Raw genomic sequence first — 26,315 nt, forward strand, 5'->3', positions numbered from 1 at the left:
GGGCCCAGGCACAGGGGAGAGGTCTGGGGACGCCCCCCGGCAGGCACGAGCCTATGCTCAGCCCGAAGGGCAGTGCAGTCCGGGGGTGAGGGACCAGGGCCCAGGCACAGGGGGAGGCCTGGGGACGCCCCCCGGCAGGCACGAGCCTCTGTTCAGCCCGAAGGGCAGTGCAGTAGGGCCGGCTGAGTCAGAGGGATAAGCTCACAGGATGAGGTCAGGCGGGAGACGGGGCTTGGTCATGTCACCCCAGGAGGACTGTGACTTGCCACCCAATAAACGAGCAGAGATGGGAAGCTCTTCATGATGTCCCTTTCTGGTTCCTTCCTCTGGGCTAGCTCTGCCCTTGGGGAACCCGCCACAGACCTGTTCCCGTGGGAGCCCCCGGGCCAGGACCCCCTTTCACGTGGGACAGTGCAGTCTCAGAGACGAAGCCTCCAGAAGGAGCCGCCGCTGGCCCGCAGAACACCAGCTGCACTGGCAAAGCGTTCCGCGGGCGCCCTCACGTGAAGCTGCCTGTGAGGCGCGGGCCAGGGGCGGCCTCACCACCCTTCACTGCGTCTCCCATCACACACAACGTGGGCCGTGGGCGGCGTGGCGAGTACCCGGTGGACGTCACCACAGGCGAGTTGAGGCAGGGTGTGGCCTTTGGAGGGCCCCCTGCCTCTGAAGGCAGCTGCTGGCTCTGACACTCGCTGGGCAACGTGCAAGCAACTGGAGCCCCCATCTCCTCCTCTGGTAAACAGAGGCAGTCGTGTCCCTGAGAGTGGACAGAGGGCGGCTCACAGACTCGCAGTCTGGCCTTCTCATCACCGACGGCGCCAGGTGCCTGGGCTCAGCGGCCCTCGGCGGGGGGCGGCCACCACAGCCAGGAGTAGCAAGGGACCAGGATAAAACCATTGCTGGGGAAGGACGGGGGGTGGAGCAGGGATCTGAGGAGACCACACTCCAGTTCCTTCCTCCCAAGTCCTCACACGTGTGACTGACACCAACAACTGGCGACCTTTATCTGCAAGATTTGAAGCAATCAACAGAAGTGCCTGTGGCCACAGCAGACTGAGGGCAAAAACCGGAAGGCCTGGGTCGGTCCCCTCGTAACAACCCCAGCGTCACAATCTGGCGCCCAAAGTGAGTCCCTTTGATACCCTCGCACGTTTCTGGCAGAAGCACTCATCGCCGGGCGGGCAGGTGAGGGGCGGTTCAAAGATCCACACAGGCATTTGGGAAACGCTCATCAAACCAGAACTAAGGGTGGACACACGAGGGCACCAGGGTTCGGCCTTCTGGGAACGGAGCGTGGGAAGTAGACAGGCACGAGACGGGAGGCCCTGTGAAGGCAGCGCGACTGACGGACGTGTCTGGCGTGACTCGTAGCACAGAAGGGCGGCCGTCCTTACTGAACACTTGCTGTGTGCCTGGCCCTCTCCATACAAAAGCTAACATTTGTTAGCTAGTTATAGGTGCAGTGTTTCAAACATTGGATGTGAATTAACCCGTTGATCTTCCAAGCAACCTTGTAGCAGGTGTCCTTAGGGTCACTACCTGCCCCCCCACCCCCATGTGCACGCGAGCCCAGAGAGGCGAAGTCATGTGTCCAGACATGCAGAAAGTAGATGGCACAGTCAGGACCTGAATCCAGGTTGCCAGGCAACCTTCAGGGCTGAAAGTGTTAGCTCAGCAAACGCAGCGACGGATCTCCCCGCAGCGGAAGCTTCCTGCCGGCTGCTGTGTGAGCAGCTGTCAGCAGACTGGCAGCAGGTCGGCACTGGGAGAGCCATTCCATGGTCATTTTTGGCCGTGCAGTGACCGGACATCTCAATGGAGGGCCCCGAACCCCAGCTTCAGCCATTACAAGCTGTGTGACATCGAGCAAGACCCTTTCCTGCGCTGGGCTTGAGTCCTGCCTGGGAAGAGGTGGTGGCGAGGAGTCCACCGGGGTGGTGGCCACACCCCCAGACTAAGCCACAATAGACCATGCTTCACGTCCTTTGGGGTTCCTACACCTCCCTGGTGATTTTTGCCAAGTCCTCGGTTTCCCAATCTGTTCAATGTGCTAAATCAGAGGACATGGATACTGTTGCCTCATGGGATGTTTTGTCTGCAGCATGCAGCAATTGACAAAACTTTGAATTAGCTACAACTTGTAAAAATCAGAAAACTTCACACACACACATACAAAAAAATCTGGACTCTGGCTTCCCTTGATAAAGGAAGGGAAGGTCCAGGAGCCCTGGGCTCACATTCCCCATAACCACAGTTCCCCGGGGGCTGAGCAGCAGTTGTCTCCTTTGGTCAGAACCTAGTCAGTTTTGCAGTTTGCCACAGGCCCCACTACTCCCTATTGCCTTGCCCAGACCTCTTTATCCATTGGCATTACCCATGTGGCTCCTGTGGACATGGGAAACTGTGACCCTTGAACTGGATGTTCTCAAGGTCTCCTCTGCTCCTGCTTTTCATGACTCTCCTGATGTTATTCACATGCCACTAGATGCTGGCCAGACGTCCCCCGGGATAGATAGTAGAGGGCCACCAGCTTGAGGCTGAGTCCTCCAGGGCTGCCCCCCACTGCCCAGCTGAAGGGGAGGCCTTGCCTCTGCCAGGATTCCGCTCCCCTGGTCAGCAGAAAGGTGATAGCCGCCGAACCGCACCGAGCAGCCACGAGGCCACACAGAGCTCTCGGCCGTGGAAGCCTCCGATTACCAGCAGTGTGTAATAAAGCCCCGTCCAGAAACCTTAGAAAGGGCCCAGCAAAGAGACCTTCTTCCTGGGTAATTTCCTGATCATAGAATTTCAGGGTTGGAAGGCATTGAGGCCAACCCATCACCTGACACTTAACTCTCCTTCAGCGTGGCTGGCTGACATGATTGGTTCAAGGTCTTACTGTTTGCCCAGGACTGCTGGGAGCTAAAAATAGAGAGAAGTGTGGCATGCGGCCCCACTGGGAGTCCTCCCAGGCTGCGGAGGCTGGCCAGGTACGCAGACAAGGACGAAGCAGGACTGCAGGGTCCCTAACTCCCCAAGGCTCCTGGGGCACACTAAGTGCCAAGCACTCTGAGTAAAGGATCTCAGGGAATGCTCAAGTTTATGCCCTGATTTGCAAGTGAGAACTCTGGAGGCTCAGAGAGGTTAAGGCCCTTCCTTGACACAGCACAGCCTATACCAGGTGCTGGCAGGCTTTGGTCCTAGTGACTTGAGAGTCCCCGGCTGGGCTCACCAAGGAGACGTCAGCCTGCTGTTCTAGATGGCAGCTTGGGGGGGTGGAGAAAGGCAAGCGGAAGAGAAAGTGAGTGAGTGAGGGGCCAGGCTGAGGCTGGGGGGACACAGAAGCCCAGGCCTCACTAGCAACCAGAGAAATGCAAATAAAACCAGGGTGAGACAACGCTTGACACCTATTAGCCTGGCAGAACTTCACAGGCACTGCTTGGAGGCCCAGTGTCACCGGGTTTCGCAGATGTGGGAGGTCACGCCCTGCTGATGGGAATGTGGGCTCGGGAGCCGCTCTTGGGAACTACTACCTGGCAGCGTGGGGCCAAGTTACACAGAGGCACACGCCAGGCCCTCTCGATTCCACTCCCAGGGGAACACCAGAGCCATCCAGAGGGTCAGGGAGTGTCAACCACATTCCAGAATGTTCTTTTATATGTTAAAGGGAGAAAAATTCTTGGTCACAAGGAATAAAAAAACAACAACACACAACAAAACATGGGGAAATGGTTCTATTATAGTGACAAGGTGGTGGGAGTCAGAAACACAAGGGACAGTGACAGGCGTCCAGGACGACACTCCAGGCACACATGAAGCACACAGCCAATCAACGTGGGCGGGTGCTGCACCGTCTACCCATCATGCTTTGGGGCCTCTCCGCGGGTCTTTCCGGTCAGCCCACTCACCATTCATGCATTTGGTACACGTTCGTGAACACCTGCTAGGGGCAGGTCAGGCTCCAGGCGGCAGGGCTGCAGCCGGGAGCAAAACGGAGGAGGTAAAAAATGGTAAACGGGGTGATACATTATGGCAGAAAGAAGACTTGGGGTGGTGAGCATACGAAGTGGGGTACAGAAGGAGTATTATGGAGTTGTACACTCGAAACCTTTATAATTCTATTAACCAACATCACCCCAGTCAATTCAATAAAAAATGTCTTTAAAAGAAAGTAAAAAGAAAAGATGTTGAGTCTGGCCCACCTCGTACCCTTCCTCTGAGCGTAGCAAATGGGTCCTGACATCCTCTGGGCAGAAACGCGACCCCCCTGTGGAGGAGGCCCACCCCCGCCAGCCGGCTTCCACAAAAGGCCACCACTCCTAGGGGCACCCAAAGCCTCAGGAAGTGCCCTCAAGGGGCAAGAAGTCTCTGCCCCACATCGTTCCCCTTCTAGGAATCTTTTCCAGGAAGTGGCTCAGCGTGCCGACGGAGTGAGCTGCCCAGAGGTTTATCATGTTTAATAGCGAATGCCAGAGAGCTCCCACACGCTCCATAAGGAGATTATTAAATGCCCCGCGGTGTGTTCAAATATCTGCTATGTGACAGAGAGTCTGCATCATTAATAACGCTCGTGCAGACTAACATGGGGAGACATCTGCCATCCTGTTCAACAGGGAGAAACAAAGGAGATAATATCAGAATCAGAGTCACAGCGTTAGCAATGCAGCAACCAACCTACAGCAGCAGGAAATACTCGAGCATGCTAAGACAGGGACTTCCGGGGGGAAGCCCTTTATGAGGGACCCCCCCCACTCCACCCTGCCCTGGGTCTCTCCTTTCAGGATTTTCTTCAGTAGTTATGCTACTTCTATGATGAGAAGATAAAACTACCATTAGAAAGACCTATAAAAATGGTGGTACCTTAAAACCTTCTTGAGCACCCTAACGCTGGCTGAACCTCCCCAGGACCGGTGCCCCCTCGGGACATGGGATTCCATTTCCAGAGGCTTCGGAGCAAAGCCAGAGGAACAAGGGAAAACATCAGCAAGGGAGAGAAGGAAGGGTGTGCGTGAGGATGCAGACCCAGCAACAGTTTTAAAAGTCAATAATAATAATAATAATAATAATAATAATAATGGTTCCCCAGGAGAAAGGGCCGGGGACACTGTCCCCAGACTCCAAGGCTCCCTAGGGCCCCACGCAGCCCGGCATGTCCCTCTCCGCCCCCAAGCTGAAAGCCTGTAGATGGTGGCACTCTCTCCCAGGAGCACAGCTAGGTCCTTGCTGAACATTCACAGCACAGTCACAGGCTTGGTGTGGCTGGATCTCCTCGCACCATCCTGGTGGGGACATGACTCAATGTCATACGCAGTACACGTCACAGCTGAGAGAGGTCGACCAGCTTGCCTGAGGCTACACAGCTCATAAGGACAAAGCAGGAGGGAGACTCGGGCCTTCCGATGGGACGCCCCTTCCTGGAAGGGCCCTAGCCTGCACTAGCCTGCACCACGCTGGCCCTGGAGCCCAGCACTGACGCCCAGAAAGCCTGGGTCCAAATCCCAGTGGAGTCCCTCAGCGACTGGAGAGTCTCGCTAGTTAGCCTACAGGAGTCCAGGTTTCATCAGTAAACTGCAGACAAACCCACTACTGACCCAATGGGTAAAACAGTGCCCCTGGTGCCCCGTTAGCACATGATAGATATTATTATTGTTGTTGTTGCCCCCCCCACCATCCTCACCAGGCAAGGACAGGGTCTCCTCGTGGCTGACCCCAGCCCAGCATGGCTATGGCACAGAGAAAGAGAGTTGGCAGGAAGGGACCAGGACAGTGTCTCAGGAGCACAGGCAGCTATGCTTAGACATCTGGCGGCGTGTTTCCAAACTCCGCTTTCCGCCTTAATGGCGCTGGTGTTTGGCCAGCTGCGCTCAGTTTCTGCCTAATTCCAAACAGATGGGTCTGTGCCCTGCCCCCACCCAGCTCGGTTGCTGCCTGCCTGTTCCAGGGGCCCCAGAAAGCAGCAGGGGTCCCTGGGGGGAGGGTGGGGCGCAGTCCTTCCTGGGGGGTTGCTTAGCTCTGGAAAACACCACAGAGGCCCAGATTGGGAGATCCATTTGGCATCTGCCAGAGAACAGGCAGACCCAGCCCGGCCCTGGTGCCCGCCTCCATCACAGCCCATGGTCACGTTGAAACGACCGCACAGCTGCTGCTGCCCCCTCCACACGACAGACAGTGAGCCCTGAGGGTAAGCCCGTGGCCTGAGAGCCAAGCTGCCCGCGCAGTCTGAATCTCGCTATGCTAAGTCTCTGCTGGGCACCCTTGGGCAAGTCTCTTAACCTCTCTGTGCCTTTTTTTTTTTTTTTTTTGCCCTGTGTGGCAACGGCAATGCTAAAACTGGCACAGATCCCCGAGGGGCACTGTGAGGATAGATCAGAGTTTACGTGAAGCACTTGGAAGGACCCCGTCACAGATGGCGCCCCGTGCGGCCAGCCACCCGGCCTGTGTCAACCTGCACGGCATTCCCAGGACCTTCCTAAAGGCCTGCAGTGGGTTAAGCCTGGTCCCCAGGTACGAGGGTTAGGACCACCCAAAATACATGTCTTTAATGAAGACGGAGTGAGTGATTATCATCCCAGTCTTACAGATGAAAGTCAGAGACGTAGGGGCGTCGAGAGCTTGTCCAAGGTCACCCGCCCAGTCTGCGCGAGGACACAAACCCAGGCGGTGTCGCCCAGGACACAGCTCTTCACCCACACGCACCTGCCGCCTCCAGCTGACCCTGACCCTGGCCTGGGCTCTGGGCAGCCTGCATTTGGCTAACTCTTGAGCTGAGGCACCGACCCCCCACGGTGCTGACATGACAACTCCCTCAGCCCTGGAGTCTTCGGGACATCACCCCCCCATACTCGTTATGGTCACGGTCAGTGTCCCACGACTCACTCTCCAGGCAGCACCCAAGAGCGGGGCTCCTGCAGATTGTTCTAGACAAAGAGGCGGGAAAATATAAAGTACTGATGGAGACTTCAAGGCTCCTCACCACCCGGCACCACCAAACCCACGTGGCCGTCTCATTAAAGGGCTGACCAGTGGTCCAGTGGCCTCAACCAGCTACCGTCTTCCTTTGCATCCGGACATCTGTCTCCATACAAAACAGCACTCACTAGGGGACCAGGGACCTAATTGCCGTGGGTTCCTGAGGTACAATTACATGGCAGAGAGAAACAGAGTCTTGGGACTTACAGGCAACAGAAAAGCCACTGTCAAGCCCTGCGATTACAGGGCAGGGATGAAAAAGTGACCACCACACCCCCACCTTGTCCCCCTGGGCTGGAAGGAGCCCGGCGTGGTTTCCTGGACTGGCAATACTGCGCAAGATGAGGTCACAGTGGCCGCTCACAAGAGGGCCGTTGGATGAAGTTTTGCACTGAGGTTCCCTGGAGCAGAGTAGGGGGCAGCTAGCGGGCGGGGCCTGAAGCCCTCTTTGCTGAAGGCCAAGGGCAGGGAGATGGCTGGGGTCCTCAGTCACCCTGTGCTTAGTTCTCAGAACAGTTTTCGCCAAGCCGGGCCTTGTAGCCCCGGTGGGCAGAAGAGAAACCAGAGGGTCAGAAGGGTGAGCCGTGGCCAAGCCCACCTGAGTTCTGAGTCTGGACTCCAGATCTGGCTCAGGACAGTCATCCGTGTATTGTCACCTCCTGAAGAAGAGGCTGCTTTTTAACAGGAAATAAGGTGAAAGAGGCTGTTTTAACTCTGGGTTCGGGGTGGGACCTTGCCCCTCGAGTTTCTATAGGTCCCAAGCCAAGGGGGGGGTGGGTTTGTGGAGAAAGCCCCGGGTTAGGAATGGCACCACCCAGCTGCAAGTCTTGTCTGTCTGCCCAATGCTATGTGAGCCTGAGGAAATTGCTACACTTCTCTGTGCAATGCTGTCAGCTGGGGAAAGGGGTGGGGTGGTGAGCTTGGTCCACCCTGGTCCCCTCCTGCTCTGAGTCCTGTTTATTGCACGTCAGCTTGGCACAGGGTGATGAACAAAGGCCCCAGTGTCAGACTGCTGGGTTCAAATCCTGCCTCTGCCCAGAAATGGTGCACCTGCAGGAGGGGGCTGCTCTGTGGCCCAGGGCCCCCGCGAGCGAGCACACCCCCAGCATGTGGTGCTGAGCGGAAGGGCCAGGTCACAAGGCTCAGGGGCTCCCCACTCATCCCTGTGTCCTGGCCACCCACCCTACGTCAGGCACAGTGCTGGTCCCTGAGGTTTTCTCGGACACACTCACGCTCTTTCGTCACCGGAGGCTGCTTCTGTGTGACACCGGCAGGACTGAGCAGCCACCGCAGAGAGAGTCTGGCCCACAGACAGAACACATCCCAGAGAAAGCCGGCTGCCCCGCTGTAGACTGGGAGGCTCTGAGGCGGGGCCACACAAGTCCTTGGGCATAGCAGAACCTCCCGGTCCACTGCGGCGGGATGGGAACACACCAAGTTAGGGCCGGGGCGGGGCCACACAAGTCCTTGGGCATAGCAGAACCTCCCGGTCCACTGCGGCGGGATGGGAACACACCAAGTTAGGGCCGGGGCGGTGCTGAAGGCGCTGAGGCCTCAGGGACAGTCTCCCAAGGAGGTGGCCCTGAACTGAGTTCCTAAGAGCTGGCAGACGACTTGCTGGGTGAAGAAATAGGGGAAGGGCCCTCCTGGCCTGGGGGCAGCCGGCACAGGGACCCAGGGACCCTGCCCGGTCGGAGCGGGTGGCACAGTGCGGGCAGAGGGCCACACGGGTGACACGGGAGCTTCAGGGGGCATGGTGCCGGCCGGGCAGCAAAGGCTTCTGGGACAAACCCCGTGGTGGGTGGTGGTCCTCACCCTGACAGGAAAGAGCAGCCAGCGCACCTCTCTCCTGCTGGGGAGGGTGACCTGGCAGGAAAGGTGACACTCATGGAATACAGGCCGCTTGCCAAGGGGACCCAGCCCTTGCCCTGCGGAGCGTCGCGTGTACTGCAGGAATCTGACAGGCGACTGTCAGCAATGTGCTGAGTGCTGGGTGGGCGCAGAGCCCATGGGAGCAGATTTTGATGCAGCAGAGAGATGGGTGCCTTGGGGACAGGAGGGAGGTGTCTTGGGGACAGGAGGGAGGTGTCCTGCGCAAGAGCAACCACTCGGGGAGGTGCGCTCCTGAGCCAGGGAAGGAGACCAGGGGAGCCGGGGCCAGCCGGCGGCCCCGCCCGGCAGGCAGAGAACAGGAAGACGCAGAAGGGTTTAGGTTGGCGGGTAGATTAAGTTCCATCTGAGGCTGGGAACGTGAGGCCAGGTCACTGTGGGGCATCACAGGCTCCCTGAGAAGCTCCAGGCCCCGTGCTGGGAGCAACAGTGCTTCCCAGAGCGGGCGAGGCTGGGGAGTGAGGGGCGCGTGGGGAATCAGCCATGCGAAGTCAGGACGGCAGTGTCACCCGCAGGCAAGGAGACCCCCGACCACCGGCTCCTGCCCGACCATCCGCTAGCCCCCTCTCTGCAGGGGCTCCCCGGGCGGACTGCAGCTCCGCTTCACCGGGCCCCCTGCTCCCTCGTGCAGGCTTGGCAAAGGAGGTACCCACGTGGATGACGCCCTCCCGTCTTCCAAGTCTCAGTGTGGCCAGCTGTCACCCCGACGACACCCCCAGCACTTCTCACCTTCCCACAACTCCTTGGGTCAATCTGCTAGCTCTGCAGTCTATCACGGTGCCCCAGGACGAGGCGGGTTCCAAAAGGGGCTGCCCTCTGTTTGTTCCTGAAGCTCCCAGCTCAGTGAACCCGCCTGGCACCGGGCACCCGACCCGACCCAGGTTTGTTACCTGAATCAAGGAGTACACGTCGGGAGTGGCACAGCCGAGGGTTCCACTGAGGACCTGCCCCACAGGGAGCAGGTGACAAAGGAGCTGCTGGTTGGTAAGAGCCCTCCCTGCCCCCTGCCCCCTCCCTGCCTCCTCCTGGACTCCTCACACCTTCTAGGGCTCTGGGGAGATGCTCTTTTTATCTTTCTCTTCCTTTGAACCTAAGCATATTTGCGTATTTTCAAAAGCTAATTGAATGCAAATGTCTTTGTAAAGTCTCTGCTGGGAGCTTCCTGACCAGAGGCATTTCAGGGAAGCGCCCCCAGTGAGAGAGGGCCCCCGATGGAGGGAGCACTGGGGGCCTTTGGGAGCAGCTTGGGGGGTTCCACACACCCGGCTGCACTCTGGGGTCCCTCTTTGATTTCTGCCCAGAGGCCAGATGTTCCCAATCAGGGGGTTAAAGGAAGACAGTGTCTTCACCAGCAAACAAGGAAGAGAAAGTGAGGGTGCCTTGCAGGAGTGGACACCACCGAGCCCTTGCTGGGCTCCAGGGACGCGGGAAGGGGAGTGGGGGGCAGGGCGGGGGGCTCCAGGGACGCGGGAAGGGGAGTGGGGGGCAGGGCGGGGGCTCCAGGGACAAGGGAAGAGGAGTGGGGGGCAGGGCGGGGCACTCCAGGGACTCCGGAAGGGGAGTGGGGGGCAGGGCGGGGGCTCCAGGGACACGGGAAGGGGAGTGGGGGGCAGGGCGGGGGGCTCCAGGGACGCGGGAAGGGGAGTGGGGGGCAGGGCGGGGGCTCCAGGGACGCGGGAAGGGGAGTGGGGGGCAGGGCGGGGGGCTCCAGGGACGCGGGAAGGGGAGTGGGGGGCAGGGCGGGGGGCTCCAGGGACGCGGGAAGGGGAGTGGGGGGCAGGGCGGGGGGCTCCAGGGACGCGGGAAGGGGAGTGGGGGGGCAGGGCGGGGGGCTCCAGGGACGCGGGAAGGGGAGTGGGGGGCAGGGCGGGGGGCTCCCCGGGCCTCCACAGTCACGCTCCCACGTGGGCTCATGCATTTCACTGGGCGAGACTCCAGGATGCAATGGTCCCCACAGTGTCCCTCGCCCTGGTGAGGGACAGAAATACTGCCATAAGAGGTGGCTTTCATCAGATACTGCAGACACCTGGAACTTCAAGGTCCTTGTGTGTGCTGGAAGAATCAATGTTTCCCCTGAGAATCACCAGTGTCCAATCTTACAAACAGACGTGAGGGGAGCCCCGGTTCCGGTCCAGCCTACACTCAGCTGCAAGGGGTCCGTTCTACCTTCAAGACATACTACTCCCAAGAAAGGAAGGGCATGGGAGGGGCTCTCCCCGTGTCCTCCTACCAGGAGGGGTTCCTCTGCCCGCCTGTCCCTCCACGAATTGGCCCACCTCTCCCCCACACCTCAGGGTCACTCCTGGGTCCTCCCTGACTGGACCTGGAGGCCAGTCCCAACTGAACACAGACCCGTTTGTCCTCACAAGGTCTCCGCTGCCTCTGGTCTTGGCCCTGGTCCTTGTCCTGGTCCTTGTCCTGGTCTTGGCCCTGTCCTTGTCCTGGTCCTTGTCCTGGTCCTTGTCCTGGTCTTGGCCCTGTCCTTGTCCTGGTCCTTGTCCTGGTCCTTGTCCTGGTCTTGGTCCTGGTCCTTGTCCTGGTCCTTGTCCTGGTCCTTGTTCTGGTCCTGGTCCTGGTCCTTGTCCTGGTCTTGGCCCTGTCCTTGTCCTGGTCCTTGTCCTGGTCCTTGCCCTGGTCCTTGTCCTGGTCCTTGTCCTGGTCTTGGCCCTGTCCTTGTCCTGGTCCTTGTCCTGGTCCTTGTCCTGGTCTTGGCCCTGTCCTTGTCCTGGTCCTTGTCCTGGTCCTTGTCCTGGTCCTTGTCCTGGTCTTGGCCCTGTCCTTGTCCCAGCCCCAGCAACATCACCTCCCGTCTGTCCCCCACTCTGCCTTCCTCTCCTCGTCCCATGACAGAGCCACAACGGGTTACATGGCCAGAGGTCTCTCCCGGGAAATTACCCCGAGGACATAGTTCGGATCAAGGACAGTGTTAAAAGCACATATTCCACACAGGACGATGTGCACTGATAGGCACCACATGGAAACAGGCAGCAGGGCGATGGTTAAGTCCATGGTACTGCCCCGGACGGAACTCCCACCCAGCCACCTCACACGATACAATTGTTCGGGTCCACTCCAGAAAGCCTCCTGCGGCGAGTCCAACCTGCTCCAGGTGCTGGGACCCACCCACTGGGGAAGGATATGGCCCCTGCCCTCACGGGAGCTCCGGCTAAGTGGCTGTCCGCCTGCTGTGGTTTCAAAGCCCAGGGACCCAAGATCCATTCTAGTCACCCGACAGAACAGGCAAATCCATCCCTCCCGCCTCAAAGGCCTTCCCATCTTTCCCTTTTTCTGAGGGCCAGCCCCCAGCACAGAGGATATTTTTAGTGCCTGCTGAGTAAGTGTTCACAAGGAGAACACTGAGCACGCGGTGACGTGCCTCCTCCCGCACTGCCCTTGGCGTGGTACACAGGACAGTGTCTGCCACGTGGACGTCAGACAAGACGGCTTTGCTTCTCCACGTCCTCCCTCCCCCGCCCCGTCCAGACCAGAGAGGGTGGCCGGTCTGCTTGGCCTGAGGTCTGCAGAGCTACAAACAGCAGGCATCCCCACGAGCTCCCAGGCTGCGCGTGAGCCATCCGGAAGGAGAAGGTGACCTCAGGCATGGAACACCCCCCATTTCCAGTTCCCCACAAGCTGGAGATGGAGCTCGCAGGAAGCCTGGGAGGATGTGGACGCCTGCAGGGGCTGAAAAAGAAAGAGAAAAAGAAAGGGGGCCCAGGCCTGTGTCCACCCAGCAGAGTGGTCAGCCAGCTGTCCATCATGGGTGCCGCCCCAGTGGCTGGGGCTGGTTCTGTGCAGCTGAGACAAGTGGACAAACGGTGCCTGTCTTTGTACGTCCATCCTTGGTCCTGGACCTGCAGGGATCTGCCTGGCACAGGTGGGTCTCCCACAAGCCTCTGTGAAGAGTGAGGCGCGCTCCTGTTCACCAAGGCCCCCAGTCCACCAGGGAAAACGGACGCCACACAGGCCTCGCGGTGTGGCCAAGCGCACTGGGGTGTCTGGGGGTGCAGCGGGAGGGTGGGGTGCAAGTGCGGGGAAAGAGTTCCCAGAAGAGGCGACACTTGAGTTTCTGGCTCAAACAGGAAGAAAAGAAGAAGGGGCTGTCACTTCATGTAATGTGAGTGTTACTCAGGAGAACAGAGGAGATATCTTTTTTTTTTTTAAACTGAGAGGAGGGGAGATAGACAGACTCCTGCATGTGCCCCGATTGTCTGAGGCTGATGCTCGTTATCAACCGAGCCACTGGCTGCAAAGGGGAAGCAAGAGAGGAGGGAAGAGGGAGGGGTGAGAGCAGATGGTGGCTTCTCACGTGAGCCCTGACCGGGGACTGAACCCAGGACGTCTGCACGCTGGTCCGAGGCTCTATCCACTGAGCCACCGGCCAGGGCCATAGAAGACGTCATGGCCTCCAGTCATAGCTGTAGCCACAGCCACATCTCTATGCCCGTGCATTTATTGTGTAAGCCCCTGACAATGAGCTGGTTGGACTCTGATGCGAGCACCTGGCATTCAGCTTCTGATTGCCAGGGCATCCACTTCAGAGACCTCCATCTGGAAGAGCCACACTGCCGGTTACACAACTGGATAAACAGCCAGGCCGCCCCATCCATGAAGCTGCCTCTCTAGAAAGCTCTGGTGAACTAGATAAGTGCCCATCCCAGCGATCTCCCTCCCCTACGCTAACTTCTCCTCTGTGTTAAATTCACCAAGACAGTGAAAGAGGAAGCCCCGTCTCCTCTCTCTGACTTCACTGTGGGACCCAGGGCACGCCATCCCTCCAGGACCCGTGTGTGTCACAAACCTCGCTCTCTGGTCTCCTCGCTCTGACTTCACTGTGGGACCCAGGGCACGCCATCCCTGCAGGACCCGTGTGTGTCACAAACCTCGCTCTCTGGTCTCCTCGCTCTGACTTCACTGTGGGACCCGGGGCACGCCATCCCTCCAGGACCCGTGTGTGTCACAAACCTTGCTCTCTGTGCGCACGCAGGTGTTTATAGTTCCCTGATGGTAATTTCTGAGGTGCAGCTTCCAGTCACAGTAAGAACCACAAGGCCTGGTCCAGCCACAACACTGCCTGGCCAGGGAATGTCCGTAGGGGCGGCTGCGGTCGTCCTGGTCCAGGCGAGTGGCCAGGCACCCCCAGCAGCATGCCATATATTAAGCTCTAGCGTCGGGGATGGCTATGTGTCTAGCAGGGTTCTAAGCCCGTCTACATATATGAACGGTTTAACCCTCACCACTACCCTATGGGGTTGGCGCTACTGTCACCCGTTCTGTCCACTTTGCAGACCCAGGGAGCTTACGAGAGGGCACACAGCGTGATCTGAATGAGAGTCCGCACTCTTAATAGGACTCTATTAGAGCACTCTGGGGTTGGCAGAGGGTTGGGTGGGCCAGGAGAGAGGGTGAGGCCAGGTCCGGGTGAGCCTGGTCTATCCTGCTATGAAATGTGGGCTCTGCCCCCTGGCCATAAGTGGCCTGACCCTGAAAGGCGGACAGGTACAGTGGGTGCCCCTCAAGGTACGGAGGTTACGGAGAAAAGCCCAAATGTTTATCATCTGGGCATGACCAGAATAAAAATTAGGGTTTTGAGAATGATGTTATATATAAGTTCAGCTTCTAGAAACACATGGGGAGTTTCCACGCCCCTGGTGGCCCCTGGTGGCCCTCCCGTGTTGTCAAGGCCTCCGGGCCTGGTCACCGCAGGTAGCCCCGGAATGCCCACCTTTCTTGGAAGAAACATCTGCTGTAGGCAGACGTGTTCCTCGTCCCCCAACCTGGCAGTGGGGGGAGCTCTGCTCCTGCCCTTACAGCACCCCGCCATATGTCCCACCCCAGCGTGGCTCAGCTATACACAGTACCATCGCTGCCCGGTCCGTAACTCAGCCAGCATCTACTGTGGGCCCGGCACCGTGCCCAGCTTTACGAGTCACCGTCTCATTCGATCCTGACGAACCCTTGCCGGGGGGTAGCGTGAGCATCTCCTTTCTCTGGGACGGGGGACCGAGTCACAGAGACACAAACTATCGGCCCCAGTTCGTAGAGCTGGAGAGAGGCGGCCAGGGGAAGCCAGCCAGGCTCGTCTGCTCCGGGGCCCATGCTCTTGACCCTCTCCACCTGTGGGGCCATTCCCCCTGGAGGATGGGACTGGCCCCGCTGGACCAACAGACCAAAGCTCAGAGGCGGAGGGCACAGCTTGCCCGCGGAGAGCCACCTGGAAGACTGTTCTGAAGAAACCAGGGCCCCTGCTTCCGGCCTGCTCTGCAGCCCCGCTGTGCACAGGGCTGGATCTCGGAACATCCGAGGGCTGCAGCCTCCGGGTTCCTGACCTTGGTAGAAGGTGGTCACGATGTGAGGTACGCCAGCAAAACCCCCCGCAGACAACCGTGATGAGCCTACACCCCAGGTCTATGGGTCCCCTGGACTACTTTATTTGAAATTTATAACTTTTGATTATTTTCTCTTAAAGCAGAATCCTATTAGCGGCAGGCCTCACCAAACCCAGCCCTGCCGATGTGCGCAGCCCTGGTGTGCGCAGCCCTGGTGTGCGCAGCACTGGTGTGCGCAGCCCTGGTGTGCGCAGCACTGGTGTGCGCAGCCCTGGTGTGCGCAGCCCTGGTGTGCGCAGCCCTGGTGTGCGCAGCCCTGGTGTGCGCAGCCCTGGTGTGCGCAGCCCTGCCTCTGTGCGCAGCACTGGTGTGCGCAGCCCTGGTGTGCGCAGCCCTGCCTCTGTGCGCAGCCCTGGTGTGCGCAGCCCTGCCTCTGTGCGCAGCACTGGTGTGCGCAGCCCTGGTGTGCGCAGCCCTGGTGTGCGCAGCCCTGCCTCTGTGCGCAGCCCTGGTGTGCGCAGCCCTGGTGTGCGCAGCACTGGTGTGCGCAGCCCTGGTGTGCGCAGCACTGGTGTGCGCAGCCCTGGTGTGCGCCTCTGTCTGTTGCTCCCATCACGTTATTAACATCTGAGGACACACACAGCTCGTCTTGGGCAGTTTCATCTCCAGTGTGTGGTCTGGTGTCAGAGAGCTAGGAGTGTTTGTGAATCAATGAATGAATGAAAAAGAAGGAAAACAGGCTGAACTAAAATATCTATAATTTCACTCATTCTGCATGGATTTCCCCCTTAAAATCCTGCAGTATAAATTAATCTTACCGCCCCCCCCCACACACACACACAGCCATTCAGATATTTGGCTCTCCCACGTCTCTTCCCTTCCAGGGACATGACCCCCGCTGCAGCACCTGTGGTACTTCTCTTAGAGGTTATGGCTGTGGAAATTCCACCGCCCTCACTGGGGCCCGTACTCATATCTAATGATTGCCAGGATGTCCTCTTGTGTAACCAGAATGCCTTGGCCCCCAGCCTGCCTCTGGGCCAGCTGATAACATGCATCTGGAGGAGGAAACGCCTGAGTTTTCAGAGAGAGAGAGAGCGTTCATGCATGTGACTCTTCACGAAAGCACGCACAGGGACAGAAGAGAGAGCGCTCATGCATGTGACTCTTCACGAAAGCACGCACAGGGACAGAACAGGCCTGGGTCTCCAGGGACGGCCTGCTGCCAGCCCCTGCATCGGCGACACCCTCCCCGCCCTGCACCCCTCACTGTGTGTTATCTCGCTGGTTCCACAAACACCTATCCTCCCCCAACCCCACGTCGGCCCGACCCTGACACGCACACATGAATGTATTTCCTGCTGCCTCTCAGTCTCTTCCTCTCCCTCACTCTGCTAGAATGTGAACTCCCCGGACCTGTCTCTGCCTAGAACAGTGCCTGGCACCTAGAAGAGCTCAGAACGACTGATTCGTTGATGCAGGAGTGACACTAGCATTCCTCAGTACATATCCTGCACCCTCCTGCTGGAGCTGGGGACCCAGACACGCTCCAGGGGAGGCTGTGTGCCTGCGGTCCTGAGATGCGATAAGGTCGGTCATCATCCTGACTCTGTCCAACTGGTTCTTGGAAAGTAATCCAGATCCCACCTGCCTCACCTTTTATCTCGTCATTCCACATTCTTCCAAGATGCCCAGGCATCTTATCTTTAGCTCATTTTTCTCCTTCTCCCTGTTTCTTATCTCTCCTGCCTCTATCTTCAGCCCCTGGGGACAGGGAGGCCATTGTGTCTGCACCTTTAGGGAGGCTCCAAATGCTTGTCTGTCTGTGGCTAGGAAGGGCTTAAACTCCTATCTTATTTGTATATATAAATCCCAAGGCCCAGTGGCTTAGTTTCCACACAACTCACATACAGAGACCATAGGTCGGCTGCCCAAAGGAATTTTAAAAGTAATTCTATTTTTATAGATATGTAGGTAGGTAGGTAGACATACAGAGGTCCTTGCCAATAATCATATAGAATGCACACACACACACACACACACAAGAGCTAATCTTCCTTCTCCCACAATGGTTGCAATAACACCCAAGCTGACTTAAGTGTGGCACTGGCAGAGTGAAGAGAGACATCCCAGGGTGATCACCATTTTCCCAAGCCAACTTTCCCAAGCAAAGGTAAAAATGTTCTCGATCTCACAGGGGGAACTCAAGGGTTTACACATTAGCTTGATGTTGGTCAAATCAGTTTGTAAATATGATACATATATTTGCTTACTTATAGTTTGCATTGGGTGTGGGGGACAGGCTGTAAGCAGGCCGGGTGGTTATAGCCTAAGGCTTAGTTTTAAGACTAAGCTTTTCCCTACACCTTTGACTGATTGCATGATGTGGGGTGGTGCACTCTCATGAGGAATCTCATTATGCCTCAGATAAGTGACTTTGTATCAGAGACTTCCTTATTTGTATGTTGGATTAAAGGTTTTGATTTCTACACTATAAAATGGGGCAGAGGAGCCCAACCTGAACCTGCGTGGCCAGGCGGCTGGGATGGTGGCCATGACTACTAGACTTACACTTGAGTACTAGTTGCTTTGGTTATAGTCAGTGGGCACAATGGTTAACACAGTAAAAGCTTTGTTCCAGGAACTGGGACACCTGAACAGTCTACATAACCTGTTATAAAGCCAGTATCCACGGCCACCATCACAGCCGCTCCGCCCGTGCAGGTTCGCATTGGATTCAGACAGATGGTAATGAAAAAACAGAGCCACAAACTGGTGAGCCATTACCTTTAATCCTAGCTTGCACCTGGCGGGCAAGTAGAAACACATACTGGGCTCCAAAACCCACTCACATTCAGTGCTCACAAAGCTACTGACTTATCCGAGTTTCCTAGAATCAAAGGTTTCTAGCTCACCAGACTCATTCACCTCTGTTTCCCATCTCCTTCCTTCTCCCTGCACAAACTCTGCACAAACTGGCTTCTCACTCAACACTCCGCCATCTTGGCTGCTTCTCCTGGCCTACTCCACGTGGCCTTTCTCTGCTCTCCTCTCTGCTCTCTCCTCTAATGCTAATCTCAGGAACTGAGAGAGCAAGCTCCTGATCTGCCCCACTTTATAGTGCAGAAATAAAAACCTTTTAATCCAATATACAAAATAGGGAAGTCTCTAATACAAAGTCACTTCTCTGAGGCATGATGGGATTGTACCACCCCACATCAAAAAGGGTGGGAAAGGCCTGACCAGGCAGTGGCAAAATGGATAGAGCATCAGACTGGGATGTGGAAGACCCAGGTTCGAGACCCCAAGGTTGCCAACTTGAGCATGGGTTCATCTGGTTTGAGCAAGGCTCACCAACTTGGACCCAAGGTCGCTGGCTCGAACAAGGGGTCACTCAGTCTGCTGTAGCCCCCCGGTCAAGGCACATATGAGAATCAATCAATGAACAACTAAGGAACCGCAACAAAGAATTTACGTTTCTCATCTCTCTCCCTTCCTGTCTGTCTGTTCCTATCTGTCCCTCTCTCTGTCTCTCTGCCACAAAAACAAACAAACAAACAAACAAACAAACAAAAGGGGTGGGAAAGGCTTAGTCCTAAAACCAAGCCCCAGGCTACAAGGATCCTGCCTGTCCAAAGCCTGCCCCCAACACACATTAATATCACCTGGGCGACGGGCTTCCACATGGGCAGCGCCATCTTAACAAAGTGAGCATAATATATTTTATCTGCCCAACACCTGTCAATACCTGTGAGCGCCCCCCCCTTTGTGCCCCAGGGGGCTGCAAGCAAAACCTTTGCACTCCAAGGACAGAACACCCTCTGACTACCAACCAACAATTAACTTCGACTGTAATCTGATCAACTACCTATCCTTTTCTCCTCTTTATAAAAAGGTTGGCTGCAGAGAGAGGGGTTGAGATGATTTGGGAACGTAACCCCTGTGTCTCCAGATTGCCAGCCACCTGAATAAAGTGCCTGTAAAGACTCAGTCTCTGTCTCTGAATTGGTAACAGACCGCACGAACTCTGATAGTTCCTGGTTTCAAACCAGCACTGTCCACAATGGTGCAGCCACGGGCCACATGACTATTTGTACTTGAAAAGTGGCTAGTGCAGCTGAGGACTCAATTATTCATTTTGTTTCACTCCAGGAATTAAAATTCAAACGGCCACACACAGAGTCGCTGCTACATGTGGACAGCTCAGCTCTAGACCAGGGGCTCGCACACATTTCCTATTGGGGACCAAACTGTAAGTATTGCGGGCTTTGTATCCACATAACTGCCGTGCGTGTGACAATGCCACAGACATGCATGAACTAAATTAGCATGTCCAGGCACCAGTAAAATTTTATTTACACAAAATGTCCAGGCCATGTTGGTCCTGTGGGTCATAGCTGTCTGCTAACTGTCACTCCAGGACACACCAGAGGGTCATTTCAGAGCTCCTTTGGGACGGCAGGCCCTTGTCATAGGCCCTAGATTGTTCCCAATCCAGGGTTTGACTCCCTGGTTTTCACAAAATCTCAGGCTTTCCTTTTAAGAAAAAGAGTGGTTGCTCCATACTCTCAGAGGCCTGCATTCCTCCCTGAGGGAGAGAGAACTTTCTTTATGGACTAGCCCAGGAGAACAGGTCACGTTACAAAGAGACCAAAAGACAAAGGCACACATTCCTGTCCCTACCCAGCATAATCCAAGGAAGAACCAGAAAAAAGAACACCTCTCACTCCTTCAGGGAAGGTGAGTGAGTCACATACCTCAGGAGGTTGAGGGACCGCCCATCTCTGGTCCTCAACTGGCACTGTCCTGGCCACAGAGCTCAAAGTGCCTTCCCAGCACAGCGCCTGGCGACACGAGCGGCTTCTGTGGGCATTTCCAGGTCAGAAAGGCTGCGTCTGACAGTGGTACCAGCTGGAAGGGAAGAGAAGAGAAGTTTAAGCTCCTTTCTCCGTTTCATTCACCCCTTGCCTTTGGAACAGGACTCTGGAGAATTAAACAGGCATTAACCTTGTTTCTCCATGTCCCCAATAATTTACACATCAAATGTTTTCAGTAAACACCAAGGGCCAGAGACAGAAAGGGTGAATAAGTCATAATCCGTGCCCGCAGGGAGCTCCGCCTGGTGAGGAGGACAGGCAGAGAGGCACACCCTTGCAGGCAAGAGTCCAGGGTCCCGAGTGCTGCTTGGGAGAACTGGGGAACGATGACAAACTAGGGAAAGGAATTTGAAGAGGAGTTGGTCTTTATTAGCTTGTTTCCTCATCAAAGTACCAGTGAGATGCAGTCTGGCTAAGAGAGAAGGCTTGGGAGAAGAGCCTCCGAGGAACAGGATGCAGAAAGCGGTGAAAACCGGGTGTGAGATCAGGGCTGAGATAAACCCCGGGCAGGAGACAGCTTGAGAAGACCTTCTCTGGGAGTAATAAGCCTCCCAGCGGGGCTCTGACTGTGTCCCAGGCACGGAGAAGTGTGCAGACCGCGTGCTTTCTCATCTGTTCCGCTCACGCAATCCCTGAGGGGCCGCCCTGATCCTTCCCGGATGGTGGACAGGCAGCTGAGGCTGGGAGGGTTTGCCTGAGTCACCCGCCCAGGATGACGAAGGCGGTTAGTGGTAGAGAACAGACCAAAACAGGACGCCCCCATTCTGTCCGGTTCGAGTCCTCATCTTAGCCACGGGGTCAGAAGATGGCAGAAAGGTCTAGGCACACCCTTTTGCAAGTCAGAGTTGATTTCTCTACCCTTTGACTCTGAACTTGGTCACATAGCTCGCCTTGGCCAATGAGTCATTAACAAATGTGACCTGAATAAAGACTTACAAGCTGCTATGCTCAGAATTTCCTCTCACTTGCTGCTGGAAAGGAATCATGCTGCTGCCCCATTAACAGACCTGAGCAACCCCACCCCCAATCCTGCCCCGAGGATGAGAAATTAAATGGAGGGAGGCCCGAAGCATTCCAGCCATCCCAGCTGAGCCCACACACTGGTCCAGGAAGCCCCAGCCAAGCTGCTCAGACTAAAAGAAATGCCCCGTGACCCCACAGACTCAGGAGAAATACCAAATGTTTGAGGCACTAAAGTTTGGAGCTCTTTGTTAGGCAGAGAAAGCTAACTGATACAACCGCAAGTTATCCCTACAGTGCCGGCAATGATGCAACACCATAAACTCGCAAGTTAGAAGGAAAGGTCCGCCCACGCTGGTGACGGTCAGGATTTGACGAGAACCAGAAGGATGGTAGGGCTGCAAGCAAAGGGAGGAGTGAGAGATTTAGAGCTATTATAGAAGTAAAACCAACAGGATCTAGCTACAGACTGACCCCAGATTTGTCTAAAAGCCGCTGGTGTTGACTATAAACAGATTCTATTTAGAGCTCACTGGTGGAGGCGGGGTGTTTACACAGAGGAGACACAAAGTGGCCGGAGATAGAGCAGTCCGGGCTGAGTTTCCAGGGAAGGGAAGCTCTGGGAATGAACCTCTTTCCAGCCCCTGTTGTTTGAAAGAACCAGGGTGGGTGCTCACTGTCCCAGCCCCCTCACCTGGCTTGCCGTTATTGCCCCCTCCAATGTCAGCCCCATCTCTTAGCAGTCACCAAGGGGTCCTTGTGAACTGTAACCCAGACCGCCCCTCCCATCACAGGCTCACACCGCTCTCTCCCCCCTCGACCTTTACTTGGGTTTTGATTTCAGGGTCAATGGCACTTCCCAGGGATATCTTTGCTGACCACCCCGCTGGCACGGCTAGTGTAAAGCCAGTAGTTACGGCCAAGGCTACCATCACAGCAGCCGCCCGGCCCATGCAGGTTCGCATTGGATTCGGACAGTCGGTAAAGAAACAGCGGAGCCAAAAACTGGTGGGCCATAGCCTTTAATCTAGCTTTGCACCCGGCGGGCAAGTAAAAATACACACTGGGCTCCAAAACCCAGTCACACTCAGTGCTCACAAAGCCACTGACTTATCCGAGTTTCCTAGAATCAAAGGTTTCTAGCTCACCAACCTTATTCTCCTCAGTTCCCCATCTCCTTCCTTATCCCAGATACAAACTCTACACAGACTGGCATCTCACTCAGTACTCCGCCATCTTGGCTGCTTCTCCTGGCCTACTCCACGTGGCCTCCTTAGCTGCTGGCTCTACTCTCTCCGCTCTCTCATGCTAACCTCAGGAACCAAGAGCCAAGCCCCGTTCTGCCCCCATTTTATAGTGTAGCTTCACAACCTTTAATCCAATATACAAAATAGGGTAGTCTCTAATACAAAGTCACTTCTCTGAGGCATGATTGGATTGTACCACCCTACAGCAAAAAGGATGGGAAAGGCTTAATCCCAAAACCAAGCCCCAGGTTACAACGATCTCCAACACACATTAATATCACCTGGGCGACTGCCTCCTCATGTTATCTTTAACAAAGTGAGCATAATACATTTTATCCGCCCAACAGCTAGGCATGGCCACTACACGTTCCCGGAAGGTTCCTCTATGTTCCTGTTGTCCTATAGAGCATCTGCCACGAGCCCAGTAACTCCATGGGGACAAGTGCATGTCTGCCTTACTCACCACTGTCCCATCATCACCCAGCACACTGTCTGTCACAAGGGAGAGAGTCAATCACTATTTCCCACGTGAGAGAATGGACAAAACAAGTCATGTGTCACACCACCAGGATGATTTCTCCGAGACAGGGCCTTCCACACTCCGGGATGGGTTAAGGGACCTTACTACTGTGGGATAGTAGAGCTTCCTTTACTCCTTTGCTTATCTTCATTTATCTGTCTATCCATTCTTTCATTTACCAAGAATTTACTTGGTGTCAGACATACCTTCACCCTATTATCTGATACTCTTACTGGACTGAGTCCCTTAGAGGTGAGGGAGAGGGCAGGATTCTACTTAGCACTAGATTTCTCCATCCCGACCCCCACTGGACAGTATATGGACACAGAAGACACTCAATAATAGTGAGTGAATGAATGAGTGAATGGATGAATCCCTGAGTATCATTAGGATGGGGCTGATTTATCACTAGCAGGAGCTTGCAGCTGAGTGTTATGTATGTGATGGATTACTAAATATTAACAATCACCATAGCATGAAAGCCTACATATGTACATGAAAGCACATATATACATCTATGGGCACAGATTACGATTGTTCCGTACCATCAGATGTAAGGGGGAAATCTGTCAATTAAATTACACATGGATCCCAGCTCCCCACTGAGCCTCAGCTGTCGGACTCCACCGCCTGGCACTTGCAGCCACCTGTGACCTTCGGTTGGAGCCTGTTGGGCAGATAAAATGTATTATGCTCACTTTGTTGGAGATTACGCTGCCCACGGGGAGGCCGTCGCCCAGGTGATATTGATGTGTGTTGGGGTGGGCTAAAGGCAGGCAGGATCCTTGTAGCCTGGGGCTTGGTTTTGGGATTAAGCCTTTCCTACCCTCTTTCTGATGCGGGGTGGTGCAATCCAATCATGCCTCGGAGAAGTGACTTTGTATTGGAGACTTCCCTGTTTTGTATATTGGATTAGAGGTTGTGAAGCTACAATATGGGATGGGGGCAGAACGGGAGTTTGCCCTCTTGGTTCCTGAGATTATCATTAGAGAAGAGAGCAGAGCAGAAAGCAGAAGGAGGCCACGTGGAGGAGGCCAGGAGAAGCAGCCAAGATGGCGGAGTGCTGAGTAAGATGCCAATTTGTGCAGAGTTTCTATCTGGGATAAGGAAGGAGATGGGGAACAGAGGTGAATAAGGCTGGTGAGCTAGAAACCTTTGATTCTAGGAAACTCGGATAAGTCAGTGGCTTTGTGAGCACTGAATGTGAATGGGTTTTGGAGCCCAGTGTATGTTTTTACTTGCCCGCCGGGTGCAAGCTAGAATTAAAGAAAATGGCCTATCAGTTTTTGGCTCCATTGTTTCTTTACCGACTGTCCGAATCCAATGCGAACCTGCATGGGCCAGGAGGCTGCTGTGATAGTGGCCCTGGCCGCGGCTCCTGGCTTCACAGAGCCTAAGACTCACCTTGGAGCAAAACAGAAACCTGGAGCATCTGTCACTAGTCTTCTCGGCTTTTGTTTATTCCTTATAGTCATTTTTAAACTTTTATTATCGTTATTTTTTAACTAAATGCATTGGGGTGGCACTAGCTAACAAAAGTATACAGGTGTCTGGTGCACAATTCCACAGCTCATCTCTGTACGTCATACTGTGTGCTCACCGCCCCCAAGACAAGTCTCCCTGAATCACCATTGACCCCCGAACACCCTCCTCCATCCCTTTGAAGATCCTGTCGGATGGACCCCTGGCCCCAACCGGTGAGCTTGCCCCCACGGGCTTTGGAAGACCAGCCTGTACCCAGTGTACCCAGGGTCGCCCAACCTCGGGTTGAAGCCTAGCCTGTACCCAGGGTCACCCACCCACGGGCTTTGGAAGACCAGCCTGTACCCAGTGTCGCCCACCCTCGGGTTGAAGACCAGCCTGTACCCAGGGTCGCCCACCCTCGGGTTGAAGACCAGCCTGTACCCAGGGTCGCCCACCCTCGGGTTGAAGACCAGCCTGTACCCAGGGTCGCCCACCCTCGGGTTGAAGACCAGCCTGTACCCAGTGTCGCCCACCCTCGGGTTGAAGACCAGCCTGTACCCAGGGTCGCCCACCCTCGGGTTGAAGACCAGCCTGTACCCAGGGTCGCCCACCCTCGGGTTGAAGACCAGCCTGTACCCAGTGTCGCCCACCCTCGGGTTGAAGACCAGCCTGTACCCAGGGTCGCCCACCCTCGGGTTGAAGACCAGCCTGTACCCAGGGTCGCCCACCCTCGGGTTGAAGACCAGCCTGTACCCAGGGTCGCCCACCCTCGGGTTGAAGACCAGCCTGTACCCAGGGTCGCCCACCCTCGGGTTGAAGACCAGCCTGTACCCAGTGTCGCCCACCCTCGGGTTGAAGACCAGCCTGTACCCAGGGTCGCCCACCCTCGGGCTCTCGGCTCCCCTGACAGGGCCCTGGGACACCGAACACAGAGAAGGTCATTATCCCACTCACGACCTTCCCTGGGCCCTGTGCTTTTATAACATGGCACCTGGAAACTTTCCTAGAACACCACGTTGCAGGTCTGCCCACCACACGCTGCCATCCGTCTGGGTTCCTCTACTCCTCCCGCTGCCCCACCCTTCCACGGTCACTTCCAGTTCAGAACAACACTTAGATAAAACAGATCAAGTTCTTCTGTCTGTCTGTCTGTTTGGCTTCGCCCCTTCCTGCAGATACAGACCACAGTGCTCTGCTGGCCAGAGGGAAGGGGGGAGGGAGTGGGTGGAGGTGGGCAAAGGGGGACGGGGACGACAGGCTTGACTGGGGCGATGGGCACACGATGCCATGTGCAGATGATGTTTTATTGACTTTCACACCTGAACCTGTACCCCCAAAAATTCAATTAAAAATAAATATAAGAAAAAAGAAATATAGGGAAAAAAATGAAAGAAACAGATGAAGTGTGTTTATACACATAGACCCTCCAAGGAAGACAAGTCAGACATACTCCCCATGTTCAGGGAGGCCCAGAGTGGCAGGCTTAGGGGTCACAGGGCTGGAGGTCAGGGCCCTGGGCCCAGACTCCTGGCTCGGGCTCAGGGCTTGGTCCCCGCTGCCACACTGACACCCTCTCGTCCTGTCCCGGCCCACCCAGGCCTTCATGTCCACCCATCCAAACTGCCCGCCATGAGGAACCCACCCAAGCCAGGGGCCTCGGAGGCCAGGACGTCCAGCAACCCGAGTGCACGGAGGATGAGGACAATGCCAGTGTGGACACAAAAGGGGCCACAGCCTAGACCTGACAAGCGCAGGGGAGGCCCATGTGGCTGCCTTACAAATTCAGAGGCCACAAGTCACCACACAGGATGGTCCCATATGAAAGCGTTCTAACTGAGGGCAGCTCATGGCAGCGTCATGTCCTAGGCTGGTGTTTTTCCCGAACAGAGGTCAGTACTTACCTATCTGAGCCAAACCTTTGTCCTTTTTGGCATCTAGAATAACACCTGATAACATGCCTTCGCAATATTGAAGTAATTCCCTTTTCTCCAGAGTAAAGACCGAAAACCCCTCACTGTTACGTTCATTGACTGCTCACTGTCCTATACCCAGCAGGCAGGAGGGGTCTGTGAGTTCCACC

This window comes from Saccopteryx leptura, chromosome 3 (assembly GCF_036850995.1).
Source record: "Saccopteryx leptura isolate mSacLep1 chromosome 3, mSacLep1_pri_phased_curated, whole genome shotgun sequence".
Classification (NCBI taxonomy): domain Eukaryota; kingdom Metazoa; phylum Chordata; class Mammalia; order Chiroptera; family Emballonuridae; genus Saccopteryx; species Saccopteryx leptura.